The sequence below is a fragment of the Sorex fumeus genome, unplaced genomic scaffold (genome assembly GCF_029834395.1).
Source record: "Sorex fumeus unplaced genomic scaffold, SorFum_2.1 ptg000098l, whole genome shotgun sequence".
In the NCBI taxonomy this organism is placed as follows: Eukaryota; Metazoa; Chordata; class Mammalia; order Eulipotyphla; family Soricidae; genus Sorex; species Sorex fumeus.
The window spans coordinates 22663434-22681689 of record NW_026606155.1 but is presented as its reverse complement, the minus strand read 5'-3'; the positions used below and the strand labels follow the sequence as shown (position 1 = coordinate 22681689).

Here is an 18256-nt window from a genome sequence, read left to right as displayed (position 1 = left end):
ATCAAATGCACTTGCATATGTATAATCATGAGCAAAAGTGAAAAATGACAGCTTTTAATAACAATGGTCGAGGCTTCATTATTAATTATACATTAATGTAGGTATTAAAGTAGATTCTAGTCTTGTTACTAAAAAGACATCTAACATTTCCAGAGGTACAGCAGAAATCACAAAACTATAGTGAAGGAAGGAGACCTAACCCAGAACAACAGAACATTAAAGATTCAATGGACAATAACCAAGTATTCCTTTATAGAGCAAATTTCAAAATCTGAAATGAATGCATCCAGTTTCTTTCCAGCAGCATGCTTATCCATTCTCTGAGGGATTTAAGCACCTCAACCATTCTTTTTTGGAGGGAGGGGGATTCCGGGGGAAACACACTCAGTGATGCTCAGGGGTTACTCCTGGCTCTGCACCCAGGAATCACTTCTAGTAGTGCTCAGGGGACTACATAGGATGTTGGAGATTAAATCTGGACCAGCCAGGTACAAGGCAAGTGCCTTACTCGCTGTACTATCTCTCTGGCCCCACCACCTCAACCATTCTAAAAGTGATCTTAATTTGAGGAAATGATGTGACAGAGTTACATAAAGAGAACATCCTCTCTGTCAGAACTGTTACATAGCAAAAGATTGAACATTAATTTCCACATGACACCAATGAAAGACTTTAAAATTAAAGTTTGCATTCTGAGGATAATCATTCTGTATTTTAAGATGCATAGCGCCACAGCAGAACTATTACCAAATTATCTAATTTATAGAGACAAGTCAATCTTTCACACATCTTCTTAAAAGGTAAAAATTGAGACACATGAATGGCAATGTAAAAATACATTTAAGATATTTCTCAAATGTATATTTTAGAGTTTACAAAGCACTATAGCACTGTCCTCCTGTTGTTCACTGATTTGCTTTACTGGACACCAGTAACATCTCCATTGTGAGACTGTTTTTGGCATATCAATGAATACGTCATGGGGAGCTTGCTAGGCTCTGCTGTGTGGGCGGGATACTCTCAGTACCTTGCCAGGCTCTCCAAGAGGGACGGAGGAATCGAACCTGGGTCAGCCGCGCACAACGCAAATGCCCTACACACTGTGCTATGGCTCCAGCCCAGAGTTTACAAAATATTATATAACTGGAGGACTGGATAAACAGGTTGGCCATTTCTCTCTTTTACAGTAGATCACTGATTTCTGACCACCCTATTTGAGTGTCTATTTTATTTTTGTTTCCTTAAATGAGTGTCTATTTTAAAAGAGACTTCTAAAAAAGAATTCTATCACTTTCCTTGATACACTCTTTTTTTAAACAGTCAAAATATAGGCACAGGGGTTGGATAGAGAACCTATAGCATGAAGCCATTAGCTTATGTTTAGTAGCTATGTTCTGAATAAAATACCTAGCACTAGAATTATATGCATGTTCATACTATGGGAGGCAAAAAGATACTGTACAGCGGAAACTGAGTAGAACGCCAGAGAGAATCTAAAACAAAGTTGAATTAGATTTTAAACTTTTAGGGCCAGAAAGATGGTATAGGGTTTAAGGCACTTGCCTTGCATGCAGCCAATCCAGATTCAGTCCCAGCACTGCATATGACCCCCTGAGCAATACCAGGAATGAGCCCTGACCACACCCCCAAATAACTGTAATTTTTTAACTCTTACTTTTATTTGATTGTTCTCTAAACAAACATAGTTTACTGAAAAAACAGTCAATTTCACTGTATTTATCATACTATTACTCCATAACTCAACTCTACTGAAAAAACTATAAATGGAATTAAAACCACATAGATGTACATCTGCATCCCCTCTAAAAAAAAAAGTCCATTCATGAAAATCTAAGCTAAAAGTTTCATATTAAGTTATTTTATTAAAATAAAATAGTGAACTACAGCATCAAGTATTTCTTTGGGGGAAAAGTCCACCATCTGGCTCTATGCTCAAGGATCACTCCTGTTGAAGCTTGGGGGGACTATATGTGGTGGTACAGAACCAATAAAGATATGTATAAAAGACAAGCATCTATCCCCTGTACTATTTCTCCAACCCAAGTCTCTCATTTCTGAACTCTGTCTCTTTGATTTTTAATTTTTCTTAGGATGTGGAACTTGCATTCGAGATGTACAGTGAAGGGAAAAAAAACTCTTATTTCAAAAAATTCTTTTAAAAGTTTAGGTCAGGCTTCTCTGTCTTTGGGGAAGTCCGCACTCTCCCTTGAGTGTGGCTCTTTCTTTCACTCTCTCACTCTCTCTATCTATCTATCTATCTACCTACCTACCTGCCTGTCTGCCTGCCTGTCTCTCTCTTTATCTCTCCCTTCAAAATCTCCAAATAAAATCTGTTTTGTTTTGAAAAAAATTCCTTTTTACGTCAGAAAGATAGCATGTGGCTGATAAAGGTTGATCCCCAGTACCACACAGTTCCCTAGCACTGCCAGGAGGGACTCTGAGCAGAATGGGGAGTAGGTCCTGAGCATTACCCAAACCACCTTCTCTCCCCAAAACATGAAAATAAAAAAGAAAAAGAAAGGAGTTCTGAACTTTCAGCATGCCTAAGAAACTTGGAAGTAAGGCATCAACCAATAAATTCTAAGAACTCTGGATTACATTCATGGGCATAATTTCCCAAGGAGAAAACAATTTATAACCTTTGTCACAGTCTTGGTGTTCCACATAGGCAATTAGTCAAATAAATAGCAACAAAATACAGCATCACCTGCAGGGTAACAATTGATTTTTCCTTTCTCCCCTGCCACAATGAGCTTAGGTTTATCAGGTTACACCCATCACAGTGCTCCTGAGTCACTCCCATTCTTTTGTGTATCTGTAACCACTTCTCTATTCTCTCTTCCCAACCAGTTAATCAGCTTTCCCCCCTAATCATACTCTGTTAATTTGTAAGGTCAGATACTTCTAGGACACTGAACTTGTATCGTAAGCTAATAATGCCTTTCTCCTCTCCTTATATCTTTTGAATAGTTTACTTTAAATAGTGTACATTTATTTTAAAATGTCCTTCTTGTATAGATACAGGAAGACAGTTAATATTATGCTTCTGTAACTTAGGATTTAATTAGCTTTGAGTATTATTCACTTCCGGGCATCTGCTTTCTTGACTTAAGCCTCAGTTGCCCTTAGTTCCTAGCATCCCAAAAGCAGGGTCCCAACGAGGGACTGAATGGGCCCAGGGCAAGATGTGAGCTACCCTAAAAAAAAAAAAGAAGAAGAAGAAGAAGAAGATGTGAGCTACCCTGGTATCAAAATGGGCCAGGCCAAAGCGCCACGATTCTTAACTATAAGTTAAGAACTTGGTCATGGACAAATTCTGTCATGATCCAAAAGTAACGATGAGACTAAGATCCTGCTAGGGATAGGAAAGACTAATCTGGCCTGAGCACTGTGGTCTGAGATCAAGATGACTACAGAAAAGCAATTCTATAAGCTTAATGTATCTCTTACTGTGTCCATACAAAATGATTAATATTATGAATGCTTGTATGTTTGTTGGACAAGGAGAGGAGAAACACACCCATGGGATTCCGCTTGTGGGTGGGGTGTCCTGCTGAGAGAGTATCTGTCCTAGAAGCATCCCCTTAGGGAAAGAACTTTACTCCTATTGATTGAGACAACACTTATGTGTAAGCCCCAACCCCTCATGGGAGGAGGGGGATTTAACAGGACTGTTAGAGTCCTGTTAGAGTTCTGGATCCAGACTCCAGAAGGAGAAGGAGAAAGGGGATCCAGATTCCAGAGCCAGAAGGAGAATGAAGGGGGATCAAGGAGGAGAATGAAAGTAGCATGGGGAAGGAAAAAGCAGGGGGGAGAATCAGAGGAGAACGGAGATGGGAATGGAATAAACTGCAATGGACACCAACCAGACTGGCCCTCGTTACTTCCTTCGCCTGCCCATCGCCATCGACCTACCCAGGGTGGGGGAAATGGCCTGAGACTACCGAACACGGGCGGCAAACGCAGGCAGCGGGGAGAGATAGAGCCGCTGCTGTCTTTTTGAGTTTACACAATCACCAATAGCCCAATAACTGTCAGTCCAGTGTTTAATTTAAGGGATTAAGAAAATCTATTTTAGGGGCTGGAGCGGTAACAGAGCAGGTAGGGCATCTGCCTTGCACAAAGTCAACCCAGGTTTGATTCCCAGCATCCCATATGGTCCCCTGAGCACCGCCAGGAGTAATTTCTGAACGCAGAGCCGGGAGTAACCCCTGTGCATCACCGGGTGTGACCCAAAAAGCAAAATAATAAAAATTTTTTTAAATCTATTTTATTTTTTATTTATATTTATTTATTTATTTTTTGCTTTTTGGGTCACACCTGGCAACGCACAGGGGTTACTCCTGGCTCTGCACTCAGGAATCACCCCTGGCAGTGCTCAGGGGACCATATGGGATGCTGGGAATCGAACCTGGGTTGGCCTCGCACAAGGCAGATGCCCTACCCGCTCTGTTATCGCTCCAGCCCCTAAAATCTATTTTAAAGGTTCATAGTTTGGGGCTGGAGAGATATAGCTAAATGAGCTGGGACGCATGCTTTGCACGCAGGAGGCCCAGGTTCAATCCCTAGCACGTGCAACCTAAGAGCAACCTAAGGAATGACCTACAAATGACAGACCAAGAAGCCCAGAGCACCACTGGCTGTGGCCTAAAAGCCAACAAAAGTGCATAGTTTTTGTGATAGCACTGTAGCACTCTCCTCCCGTTCACTGATTTCCTCGAGCAGGCACCATTTAAGATATGTCTTATAAACTTTTTATAAGACATTTATAAGTTTATAAGACATGTCTTAAATCTGTTCACTGGTCTTCATATCCACCATCAAAAACATCTTCCAGAAAAACTGTCTCTTACCAATAACGTCTTCATTGTGAGACTTGTTACGGTTTTTGGCATATCTAATACATCACGGGGAGCTTGCCAGGCTCTGTTTTGCGGGTGGAATACTCTCAGTAGCTTGCTGGGCTCTCCAAGAGGGCCAGAGGAATCAAACCTGGGTTAGCAGTGTGCGAGGCAATCGCCCTACCTGCTGTGCTATCCTATCGTTCGAGCCAGTTTTTGTGATAAAAGTTAATTTACATACAGATTACATGAAAATAGAAAGAAAGGGCTGGTTTTTGGTTTTAAAACCAAATTCTTGGTTCAGAAAGACAAACACAGGTGGTGGGGCTTTTGCTTGCATGTGACCAACCTGGATTCAATCTCTGGCACTAAATATGGTCCACACTGATCTAGTAGGAGTGATTCCAGAGCATAGATCCAGGAATTAGCCCTGAGCACTGTTTCGTATGTTTCATCCTCCCTCCCCCAAAACAAAACCAAAATAAATCTCTAATTCTCAAAGAAAATATTTCTTCAGCTCCTGTATAAATCTATGTATCAGAGAATTTGAAAACTGTTTACATTTCAGTTCAATATTTGTTTACATTTGATTTTATTAATATGATATCTATGTTAGGGTACCCTACTCTATTGCCGTATTCCAGAAATGTACCTTCCACTGCATTTTCAAAGAAAAAATTTTAAGAACAGATTATTTCAATTTTTGTAGATAAAAATAAAAATTACGTTGATTTATCAGCTGTCAGAACAGAGGTTTAAAAACAAAACAAATTAAGTGTTAGCTGTTCTAAAGATTGGTACTTGCGAAGAGAACACGTTCACTATTAAATGTCAAAACTCTCTATCACATACTGATTACCATTTAAACCAGATGCTTTTAACCATGGCATCTTGTATCTCTTCAGACTCAGCAGTGCCCAAAGGTCATATACAAATCTAAACGTGTATGGATCTCTTTGTACTTTCTGGAGCCAGAATCCTAAACAATTTTTAGAATCTCAGAGGGTTTTCTACCAGTTTTTTTTCTTTTCTTTTCTTTGAGATGACGGCTATTTCCCAAGCAGGTTTGGGATCACTCCCTCTGATTATTGGCCAACAAGAAGATAGGTTGTTCAATGCCAGGGCCAAGGACCACCAGGGCTATTCCTGGCAACACCGGAAGGTCAGGCACATGCCTTGTGCCCTATACTATGTCCCTAGTCTTTAGAACAACCAAAAATTAAGAATTACTGATTTAAACAGTATTCCATAATCTTTATTTTCTGACTTCCACTCATCTTGCCAGAAAATTCGTGTGTGTGCGTGTGTGTGTGTGTGTGTGTGTGTGTGTGTGTGTGTTGGTATGTTTTGCTGGGGATCAAACTAAGGGCATCGAACATGCAAGCAATTCACTCTACCATGGAGCAACAGCCCCTGCCCTTTCTTCTGCTTTAGTATATGGCTTCTTTATAGACTTTTTGAATAATGAAAACTAAAACTCAATAAAATGAGGAAAAGTTCTGTTCACTTAAACTGCAGTAAAAGGTGGTATCAAAAGTAAATCTCTATATAAACAATATATTTTTTTAAAATAGCGATCTCTGCAGAAAGCCTTCTTTTGTATAATAACCTTTCCTTCTGGTTCCTGGTCCCACCAACTCTAATCCAGGAAGCTGCGCTCAGAACAGGTCAGGATCCCTCACCCAAGCACATGAATGCTAATGCTGATCCCCCACTTCCCTAACTAGGGCACAGCTGCTAAAGATGCTGTACATTTCTTCACTTCATCATATCTCACAGAAAGTCTACCCTGACATAGAAATGCCTATCCACACAAGAACAGGCAAAAGTCACCTCTGGGTTGGAAAAGTCTTCTTTTCATGGTGCTAAGAAATCAAATCCAGGGCTTCACATATGCAAGACAAGTACCCAACAGCTGAGCCACATCTCTGGTCCCCTAACAAGAAATTATACCTTTCAGTTGATCACTTGCCTTTCAACTGAGAAAACAATTGGCGAAATGAATTCATCACTTAGCTATATTTCACTTTTAAGGCATGTTAAGACATAAATCAAAATATATATACCCATCAATTCTAAAGGGACAGTATGCAAATGCATACACTAACTTCAATAGGACAGTACTCCTGAAGAATTAAACCACTACTTATAGAACAAAATTATTTTGGACTGATTTAGCAAGGAACATCTTGATGAAAAAGGGCAGAACTGCTGAGAATGCTAGCCTACTTTTCACACTGACTTTCCTCTTCTAAGCATCTGTCAAGTGTGGGATGAGAAAAAGGTGCCGGAATCTGGAGAGGCAGGCTAGAATAAAAACATTATTTGGTTCCAAAGATTTAAAGGAGAGTGAAAGAGACACAGAAATGCCACTGGAAAATTATAGAAATAAAGTTAAAAACAACTCTGCTTCCTTAACTGACAAATAACTTTATCTCTTTGATTTTTTTAACTCCTTCTGTTCACTGGTCTTCATATCCACCATCAAAAACATCTTCCAGAAAAACTGTCTCTTACCAAACTGGTATAAGCTATCAACTTTCTTCCACTGTCTCCTTCTGATCAACTATGTACATAATGTAGCCAGTGTAATCTTTAAAAATGTAAAATGGATCAAGAAATAGTTTACTAGTTCATGACTTTCTAATGCATATTCAAATCAGCATTCAGAGCTTCAGACTGACATAATAATTCACAATGCCTAAGAAGTAGTAATTAAAACTGCCAAGCATATCATAAATATTCATAAATGATAGCAAATCAAGGTCCCTCCCTGTTTTTTGTTTTGTTTTTGTTTTTGTTTTTTTGCCTTGGTATCACAATTATTTCTGTCTCCAGAAATACTGTATATATTTGGGAACAGCATTCGTATCCTCATTGGTTTTTTGATCAAAGAGGTAATTTCTTATTTGTTTGTTTTGGGGCCACCCTGCTAGTGCTTAGGGCTTACTCCTGGCTCTACACTCAGCGATCACTTCTGGCAGGCAGGGGTAGTATACCGGGTTTGAACCCGGTTGACCATCTGCAAGGCAAGCGTCATACCTGCTGCACTATTACTCCAGCCCAGTCAAAAGAGTTCTTAATTCACATTTGAACTGCCTGCTTCTTACTCTGACAAGAACCTCCCAACTAAACATAAATCTTTCAGTAACTGTAAGCTTTTTCTCATTTTTTATGTGGTTTCTTCTACCTGAGATGCTTTTCTCTCATATCTCTTACGTACTTCAGTTTCCAACATACCTTACATGTCATGCTAAATGATTTCTCATCAATGAGGTCTTCCTTCTAAATACCATTTCCTATCATTCTTTAAAGAAAAAAAAGAGGGCGGCGGGTTTAAACCTAGCTGTGCTCTGCCATGGTACATCAAATCAAGGCAGAGCGCAGGAGCACCCAGCAGTGTTGGGAATCCAACTCAGCCTCCTGGTATGTGTTCTACAGCCTAAGTCCATACTTTGTAAATCTTTACACTATCCTTTTTGTCTCTGGGACTGTGCTTTATATTTGTGACTACTTTTTTGAGTTATGCTCTTTCTTGAGCATTCAAATGACTAAGCATCCATCCAACAAATTAGCTTGCTAAATATATATTTGTTTAAAGCCTTAAGCTTGAATTCTGTTCACCTCAAAACAAACTTAATTGAAGTATTAATCTCCTCTCATAAAAAAGCTAAAAAGAAGGGGGGGGCAGTACTAAGGGCCAGAGAGATAGTAAAGGGAGTAAAGTGCTTGCCTTGCATGTAGCCAGTGAGCACTGCCAGAAGTGATCCCTAAACACAGAGCCCAAAGCAAGCCCTGGTAATAGCCAAAACAGGTGTGGCCCAAAAACGAAAAAGTAAAATTAGTTGCTAATAAAAGCCTGTGCTATGATTTAATATAATTACACATGTCCCATATCTATTAAATAAAACGCTGTATCCAACAGAATATCAGACTAGGTGTTGGAAAAAGTAATATAGTAAGAAAATAAAAGACCATTTCTTAACATTTTAAACAATACAGCATAGGACTGGAGTCATAGCACAGCAGGAAGAGTGTTTGCCTTGCACACGGCCGACACAGCTGACCCGAGTTCGATTCTTCCACCCCTCTTGGAGAGCCTGGCAAGCTACTGAGAGTCTCACCCGCATGGCAAAGCCTGGCAAGCTACCCGTGACGTATTCGATATGCCCAACACAGTAACAAGCCACACAATGTTACTGGGCCCACTTGAGCAAATCAATGAACAACGGGAGACAGTGACAGTGATAGCATAGGACAGAAAAGACAAAATGCGGGCATTTCAAGCAATGAGTATGGTAGAATGAAGAGTTATGGTAGTTAGGTAAAAATGTGAAAGCTAAGATACCAACAACAGCAAAATGTTCCACTAATAGTACTGTCAAAATTGATAATAATAGTTCTTTAATTGTAAAACACCATTAAAATAGTTAAGATGCATTCTATTATAAATGTCTTCCAGCTTCAGATGTTAAAAGTGTGAGGAAAAGAGAAAAAGAAGGGAGAATCGAAAAAAAAACTGGGGAGAAGATGTAGGAGTAGGAAAAGACAGTAGAAAAAAATTCTTTTTTATCAACACAAAATTAATCTCCCAGAACCTTACTTAAGCCTCAAGCATATGTAATATTGGTTATTTAAAATCTGTGGAAGAAAAAGCCACTGAAAAAGTGATCTCAAAGCAATCCTTGATTTCTTGTTATTTCAATCCTGATCTACAGTTTTATTTTCAGCTTTTCTAAATTACTTTGTTTTGTATACAACACATGGTCAAGTTTTTTTTTAATTTATAATAAAAAATCATGATTTTTTTCAAAAAAGGAATAACCAAGTGAAAATTAATGCCACAACTGGACAATCACCGGGAGTGACCCCTGCACTCCCCTCCAGAGAGTGCCACTGGATGGGATCTCTATTTTAAAACAATTAATAAAACTTCTAACAGAGCTGATGCTAGAAGGAGAAAAAATACACAAAAGGAGAAAAATACACAAAAATATTAGGAATAAAATACATAAGATAACAGAAATTTTAAAGATAACAAAAGAATACTTTGAATAACTTTATATAAAATACTTAAAAACTGGGCCAGAGCAACAGTGAGCAGGTAGGACACTTGTCTTACACCCAGACAAACCAGGTTCAATCCCCAACACTCTATATGATCTCCCAATCCCACCAGGAGTGGTATTTGAAGGCATAGCCAAGGGTAAGGCCTGGGCATGGATGGGTTTGGCCCAAAATCCAAAAATACAAAAGTTTGAAAACCTCAAAACAGAAGCCAGAAAGATAGTACAGGGGTTAAGGCACTTTCCTTGCACACAGCCGATTCCAGTTTAATCATCAGCACTGCATATGGTTCCCCAATCACTGAGTCAGGCAGGAGTAAGTCCTGAGCACAGCTGAGTGTGGCCCAAAACCAAGTGTGGTTAAGTTTGTGTGTGTGAAGATTAAGTACTGAACACATGATGAGTACATGCCAGAGTATTAGTTAAATGTACTGTGATTCCATGGCTTCAAAGGTCCATGTGTATATTCATCACAATATTATTTCCGACAACTGCTTCTAAAAATGAAGAATTGTTGCCAACATTTTATCTAACCCTTTAAGATTTGACTTCTCCATGATTACCCAAGACATTGCCAAAACACCCTCTCTTTAACAGCCACTAAAAACATGACATCTTCTGTATACAAATTGCATTTACAAGAGGAAAACAGACAAAACAAATCTCTAATACAAAAAATTATATTTAGATTCACAGGATGTCCTTATGACTTTATGAGGTCTTTTTACACATAGTATCTGTATAATGTGAGACTTGAAAGCAGCTGCCCACTTAGAATAGATCTGAATTTAACCAAATTTTAATTTTCTTTATGACTAATTTATTCAAATTTATGTGTGCATGTTAAATCATCTAATCTTTGTAACAACCCTATCAGGTGGACGATATACCAACATTTTACATATAAGAAAACTGAGGTATAGAAAAGCAAAATTTTCCCAATGTCACACAAGTAGAGAACCTAGGATTCACTGTAGTTGTTTGTCTCCAGGTATCAAACTTTCAATGTTAAACTCTTTCACAATATTTAAGATATGTAAAATTACTATGGACAAAAATATTCACTATTAAACTGTAAGTAAGAATGAGACAACATTTAAGCAATTAATAGCCATATAATTTATTATAGGTTGATACTACACATCTATTTCAATGTTTCATGGCCATGATGAAGAGTTTTGAAGTTGGACAGACCTGGCTCAGAATCTTGGTTGTGCCCTTTACAAGCTGTGTGACTTTGGACAAGTTTCGTAACTTCAATAAGCCTCAGTTTCCTCATCTGTAAAATGAGAATAATAAACATCTCACAAATTTGTCAGTAATATAGAATTAATTCCAAACAAAACACACATACACAAAGAAGAGAAGGAGGTTCTTAACCTCCCACAGAAAATAGGATTTTATTTTAGTATCATAAAAATGATCGATAGCACAGCGGTAGGGTGTTTGCCTTGCACGCAGCCAACATGGCCGACCCGAGTTCAATTCCTCCACCCCTCTCGGAGAGCCCGGCAAGCTACCGAGAGTATCTCGCCTGCACGGCAGAGCCTGGCAAGCTCCCCGTGATGTATTCAATATGCCAAACACAGTAACAACGAAGTCTCCAATGGAGACGTTACTGGGCCCGCTCGAGCAAAACACAGTAAAGATGATCACTCAGTCACTACAGCAACTATTAGATCTGATCACTAGTGTAGAACCACATTCTCAAATACTCTGTTTAGGACCACAACCAATGGTGATCAGTGTCTATTCCTGGCTCACTGCTCTGAGGTCACTACTGGTGGTGCTTGGAGAATCCTATGTGGTAATGGGGATTGACCCCAGGCCACCTGCATGCAAAGCATATGCTGCAACCTATTGAGTTATCTCTCCAATCCTGTCTCTTCAAATTTATAACAAATGATTCCCCTAGAAACTCAAATGGCTATGGGTAAATTACTTGATCTCTGAAATATAAAATACTATGTATACATAAGGAGACAGGCAGATAAGATACTATTGAGAACAATCCTCATTCTGTAAATAAACTTTCAAAGAGTAGAAGTATTTCAGGGGCTGGAGACAGGAAGGCTGTCAAGGATTGATTCCTGGCACTGGCAGGAGAAATTTTCGTAAAAAGAAAAAAAAATAAATAGAGGGGTCAGAGTAATTGCAGGTAGGGCACTTGTGTACACAGCAGACAGGTCAGGCTCAATGCTGAAAGTCCCATATGGTCTCCTGAGCCTCCCAAGAGTGATCCTTGAGAGTGAAGAGCCAGGAGTAAGCCCTGCATCAAGCCCTGAGCACTTCCACCTCCACCTCACCTCATCCCCCAAGGGGGGAAAAAAAACACAAGAAAGAAATAAAGAAACCAGAGTCCTGGGTTCAAATCCTGGCATTACATGGTCCTCTAAACACCACTCTTGTGAGCACACTGCACCAAAACAAGCAAAACAGTAACACAGAAATAGGCATGTCATCAAAGTACAGGAGAAAGTGGAACAGAGGTCAAAGGAATGCAAGGGAAACTATAATTAAAATTAACCATCAGGTTGCACAATTATATTAGCATCCTCCTCTTCATGCAAATTAAAAGAGAAAATTAACTCATTTTTAAAAACAATTGTTTTGCAAAATGTTAAAAAAATTGGCCTGAAGTTGTCTTATTTTGTATATTTCTTCCTATCCCCAAATAATTTATGGCTTACAAAAGAGTAAATATTACTGAGTTACATTTCTAGAACTGGAACTTAGCAGAGGCCAGGAATATGGTGGAAAGGGCTATAGCACATATCTGGCATGTATAAAGCCCCAAGTTTGATCCCCAGCAGTCAAGGGTCTCCCAGCACCATCGGGCCCTCCACACTTCAGAACTGGGCTGAGCACTGAACCATCAAAAATTCACCAGAGTATTGCTTCAAGTACCCCCTGGGTACACTATACCACCTCCCAAGTACCATTAGTGACTCCCTATTTTTATGCTTTTCAGTGGGCTTCCCAAGTTTTGATCAGCAGGGCTGGGGGCCCCTCCCAACAATTCTAGGACAACCAGGCTGGTGGTTCAATGCAAAGACCCCAGAACACAGAATGTAGTTGCTTGGGCGGCAGGGCTGGGGATTATCTGGGCCACTTCAGGGTCCTCCAGGCCTATACCATGCAATGCTTGGGGGAAGCAAATGTTGCTGGGGAATCAAACTGGGATTGGCTCCATGAAAATATGTGTCCGAACCCCTGTATTATTTCTCTGGCCCCTTGGACTTTTCTGAAAAAAGGAAAAGGATCACAAAGAGACTACATACATATTGTGCCATATAAGAAGTTGGTCAGTACTTTAAGAAAGCAATTTGGGTATTTTACAAAGCACCACTACATATAATGTAACCACAATACATAACACTAGAAAGGGCACAAGAAATCTCTAACCTCTAGGTTATAAAAGTCAAAGATGAGAATATGAAGAGGTAGAACCTCTCAGATTAAATACTGCAAATGATCTGGGGGCAACACAAATTACTACATGCTTTAAGATAACAAGATAATTGAGTCTAAATGAGGAATTATTGCACTAAAGATATATTTGAAAAGTAGTATTCTAACAACCCTAACTTCTAAATATAAAGACAAAAAAGTTTTCCTTCTGTTATCATAGAGTTCTCAATTACTAAAAAGGTGAAAAGATGGAAAAAGTACTAAATAAATCCAAAAAATACGAGTTGACAATAACAGCCTTATTTTCCACTGTTATTTAATCTTCATATACTTGCTTAGAATTTAATAAAAGAAATATGAAAACTACAGAGAAAAAACCAAACATCTGAAATAACTGTGGCTATTCATTTACCCAGCTTCTTAATTGAAAAAATGAAATTAGGCATCCAATTTAGCTCTCAGAATTAAAACAGCAAGACACAAAGGAATGGGAAATGAGTTACACGGAACGAGCTAATAGATGGAAGGCAAAATTATTCATCGTTTCCCACTTCCAAAACCAGAAGGTAAAATATAGATCTTTAAGAAAAGACACTAAGTGTCTTTCACAATGAATTTATCAAAGATAACAAAAATTTTCGGGAAAATTCTTATTGAAGTATAATGTATATAAAAAACAGCACACAAATTTTAAGTGCATCATTCAATTATTTTTCACAAAGAAACACCTTTATGTAACAAGAATCAGAGTTAGAAGAGAAGTTAGTTCCATCCCAAAACGGCCTTCTTCCAGTCCTAACTCCCTTGCTCAACAGAGATACCATAATCTTGACTATGTTAACATAAATGAACTTTTGGCCTATTTTTAAATCTATTTGAGAGTCCCCCCAAAAAAAAAATTGTCCCAATAGTATGTGATATTGAACAACTTACTTTATTATAAAAATGTCCTAGATTATAATATTTTTTATGATTTAAGAAAATAATTGGCTCACAATAGATGATAATCCAAAATAATGGTTCTCTTATTTTCATTCTTCCTAACTCCACTTGGTATTTTACTAGTCAAAACAAGTTCTACTAAAGCAAAAATATCTGCTGCAAGCTTTTTTTTCCCCCCATTTCTTTTTTGGGCCACACCTGGTAGTGCTCAGAGGTTACTCCTGGCTCTGCACTCAGGAATTACTTTAGGAGGTCCATGGGGAACCATATGAGATGCCAGGAATAGAACTCAAGTAGGCTAAGTGCAAGGCAAACACCCAACCCCACTGTACTATAACTCTGGTCCCAGTCTAAACTTTGCAATAAATTTGTGAAAGTATGTGACTAGAATACAGATCATCTAATTTTTACAAAGTACCTTTCTAAAGGTAGACTGGACTAGAGCTGGACTAGAGCTGTTACTGACTGGATTCCATGGGATGTCAAAAGACCGCGTGGCCGCCCACCTACCAGATGGTCAGACTTCTTCGTCAAGATCATGAACAATCGGTTTGAGGTCCTTCGTGTTCCCGGAGCGAACAGATGCCATTGGGCTACACTAGCACGCGACAGGGACAAATGGAGACGTTACTGGCGCCCGCTCGAGCAACTTGACGACTAACGGGAAGTTAAGTGATTAAGTTAAGTGACCTTTCTAAAAGTTATACTATACAGGAAACTATTTAGGTATAATACTTTTTTTTTTTTGGTCTTTGGGCAAAAGTGATGCTCAGAGCCTACTCCTGGAGGTGCTCTGGGAACCATATTGGATGATGGGAGAGGGAGGAAGGGAGGAAGGGAGGAAGGGAGGAACGGAGGAGGGAAGGAGGGAGGGAGCGATGAAATGGGATATTTGGGTCAGGAGACAGTACAGTGACTAGAGCGCATGTGTACCCAATCCTTGTTCCATTCTGGCACCACATGTTCCCCTGAGGGTCTAGAGGCCCTCAGGCATACCAGGTGTGGTCCTGGAAGCCTCCAGCACCAGAAGGATGGCCTGGGTATCCCAGCATCACAGAGGGTCTGAACAACATCACATTTTGGGGTTCCTGCCCTGAACCAGACCCATTTGGTCAAAAATGCCAGTGCAGTTTCCCACCACCAGTCCAAAGACATGAGATTCTTTTAAAGCCATGACATAATCCCAAACAGAAAAAATCATATCCTCCTACTTAGTAACCTAACAATTTGGAATTTTTCTCCTTTTTTTTGGCACTTCATTAAAGACTTTACTTTCTCTAAATAAAAATAAATTTTCAATTGTTTCTTTTTTAACCCTATTTGTTTTGTTATTCTCTTCCTCACATATTTCTTCTGAACCATGTGAAAGTGAGTTGGAGATACTATTATTTTAGTTCTCAGTATTTCTGCATTTTTATCCTAGGAAAACAAACATTTGCCTGATCACAGCACAATTAATTAAATTAATATATCAAATGCTGGGGCTAGAGTGATAGCACAGCGGGTAGGGCGTTTGCCTTGCACGCAGCCAACATGACTGACACAGGTTCGATTCCCAGCACCCCATGTGGTCCCCTGAGCACCGCCAGGAGAAATTCCTGAGTGCATGAGCCAGGAGTAACCCCTGAGCATCGCCGGGTGTGACCCCCCAAAAAATATATATATCAAATGCTAAAATTTCTATTAATTAGTTAACATTCAAGAGCCATCAATTGCTTTTAAAATATCCTCTAGAGGAAGGCTAGGAGGCGGGGGGAAACTGGCTACGTTGGTGTAGGTTAGTGAATACTAATGAAAGGATTAACAGATGGCATATAGTATGCTTGAAACTCAATCATAAATAGTTTTGTAACTTTGTAATTCATGGTGATTCAATTAAAATTAAAAAAAAATAAAATGTCCACTAAAGCTATTGATTTCCCCCCAGTCTACAATCTAATTTGTGGCTACATATTGGTTTTGGTAGTAATGACTGTTTAGAATCCTTCCACTGATAAGGCTCCCTAACCCTAATCCTAAAAAAACTCAAATCTTTTACATCTTTTTTAAAGCTGCTATTTCAAAGACTATAAACCAGCTATTTCATAGACTGTCTCAATTTAGATTTGTCTGACAGTCTTTTATGCTAAATTCAGACTACACATTTTTTTGCAGGAATGTCAAAATGCAAAGTCTTCATTGCATCCTATCAATATGTAGTAGGTTTTATATCAGCCTAACTTTGATCACTTAACTATTTGTCACATTTGTCACTGTAAAGTTGTTTTTCTCTTTGTAATAAATCAACATTCTACAGGGAATTACTTTTTTACTTCTGGGCAACACCCGATGATGCACAGGGTACTCCTGCCCCTACAACTCAGGAATTACTCCTGGTAGTACTTGGGGAACCATATGGAATACTGGGGAATGAACCTGGGTTGGCTATATGCAAGCAAATGCTCTACCCACTGTATTATCATTCTGGGTCTAGGGAATTATTTTAAAGTTATTTAAATATTGCTCGAGCGGGCCCAGTAACGTCTCCATTGGAGACTTTGTTGTTACTGTGTCTGGCATATCCAATACTCTCGGTAGCTTGCCGGGCTCTCCGAGAGGGGCGGAGGAATCGAACTCGGGTCGGCCATGTTGGCTGCGTGCAAGGCAGACGCCCTTGTGTCTATAGCACAGCGGGTAGGGCGTCTGCCTTGCACGCAGCCAACATGGCCGACCCGAGTTCGATTCCTCCGCCCCTCTCGGAGAGCCCGGCAAGCTACCGAGAGTATCTCGCCCGCACGGCAGAGCCTGGCAAGCTCCCCGTGACGTATTCGATATGCCAGACACAGTAACAACAAAGTCTCCAATGGAGACGTTACTGGGCCCGCTCGAGCAAATCGAAGATCAACGGGAGGGCCTTTACTTTACTTTTACTTTACTATTTAAATATATTCTTCACCAAATTTTCACCTGATAGCTTTGTTACCTATAAATAATTATTGTCTGAGAGCATTACCCTAATTTTCCCACAAAGATCATTTTTCAACTCCAACAGTTCTAATATATTTTCCATTTACAAAAAGAATTTTCTCTTTTCCCCAACATTTGTTCACTTAGGTATACTTAGTAACCCATCAATTCTTATTTTTCAATAGATAACATCTATAAGTATCATCAGTGGAATGGTTAAAATTCCTCCAAAATCTTTTTCATACCAATTGACATGTCCCCGTCATTCTTTACCTTCGTATTTTGTGAACAATAATGTTTGAGGCTCACTCTGTACCTTATCTTAGCCATTTAGCCAAGAAGTTCTAGTTTCCTTTCAGAGACAATGGTTTAGAAGCCAACATATGGGGGAGCTGGGTTATGGGATAAGCCATTACTTCTAAGCTCACTTAATTTGAGTATACATATACATGTGTGTATATGCATGCACATACATGAATGTAAATAGTTGTAAATGTAAACATACATATATATTGCTGTACCTTAATATAAACAGATACTAAAAAACATGAGTTCATAACCTCCCAATTCAAACTCGCGATCACAGGGTTCATTCTAACTTTCTCTTCTGTAAAATGTCCTTCTCCAACAATGAATAATCTGGCTGTTGTTATCCTTAATACACTTATTCATTTGTTCAACCCTAGAATAGACAGAAAATTATCTCAAAATTGCCAATTCATGCCAGTACAAAAAGCCAGACTACAAACCAGGGTTCATTATTTGTTTCTGGTTCTTGTATCTGAAGTTTGAAAATTACTTGGATGAGGGTAATTATGTCATTAGTTTGAAGGAGACTCATTTCTGTTTATATTTTAGGGTTCATGCCTCTCTTAATTTTATTTTCTGATTTCATTTTGTTGTTGTTTTAGGACCACATCTAGTAATACTCAGGGCTTACTCCTGGCTCTGCACCCAGGGATGACTCCTGGTGGGATCGGGGGATCATATGGGGTACTAGAGATTGAACCTGGGTCGACTGTACGCAAG

General features: G+C 39.2%; 1 protein-coding gene across 8 annotated transcripts in view; it reads right to left on the bottom strand.

The window, feature by feature from the left end:
- Nucleotides 1-18256, bottom strand: part of NUMB (NUMB endocytic adaptor protein) — a 141807-nt gene that overhangs the window by 65996 nt on the left and 57555 nt on the right. The window contains exon 3 of one of the 8 annotated variants that reach the window (XM_056133686.1): nucleotides 11123-11207. The exons of the other annotated variants lie outside the window; for them this stretch is intronic. The gene's annotated coding sequence lies outside the window, so the exon portion shown is untranslated. The remainder of the gene's footprint in view (nucleotides 1-11122; nucleotides 11208-18256) is intronic. 8 annotated transcript variants of the gene reach the window in all.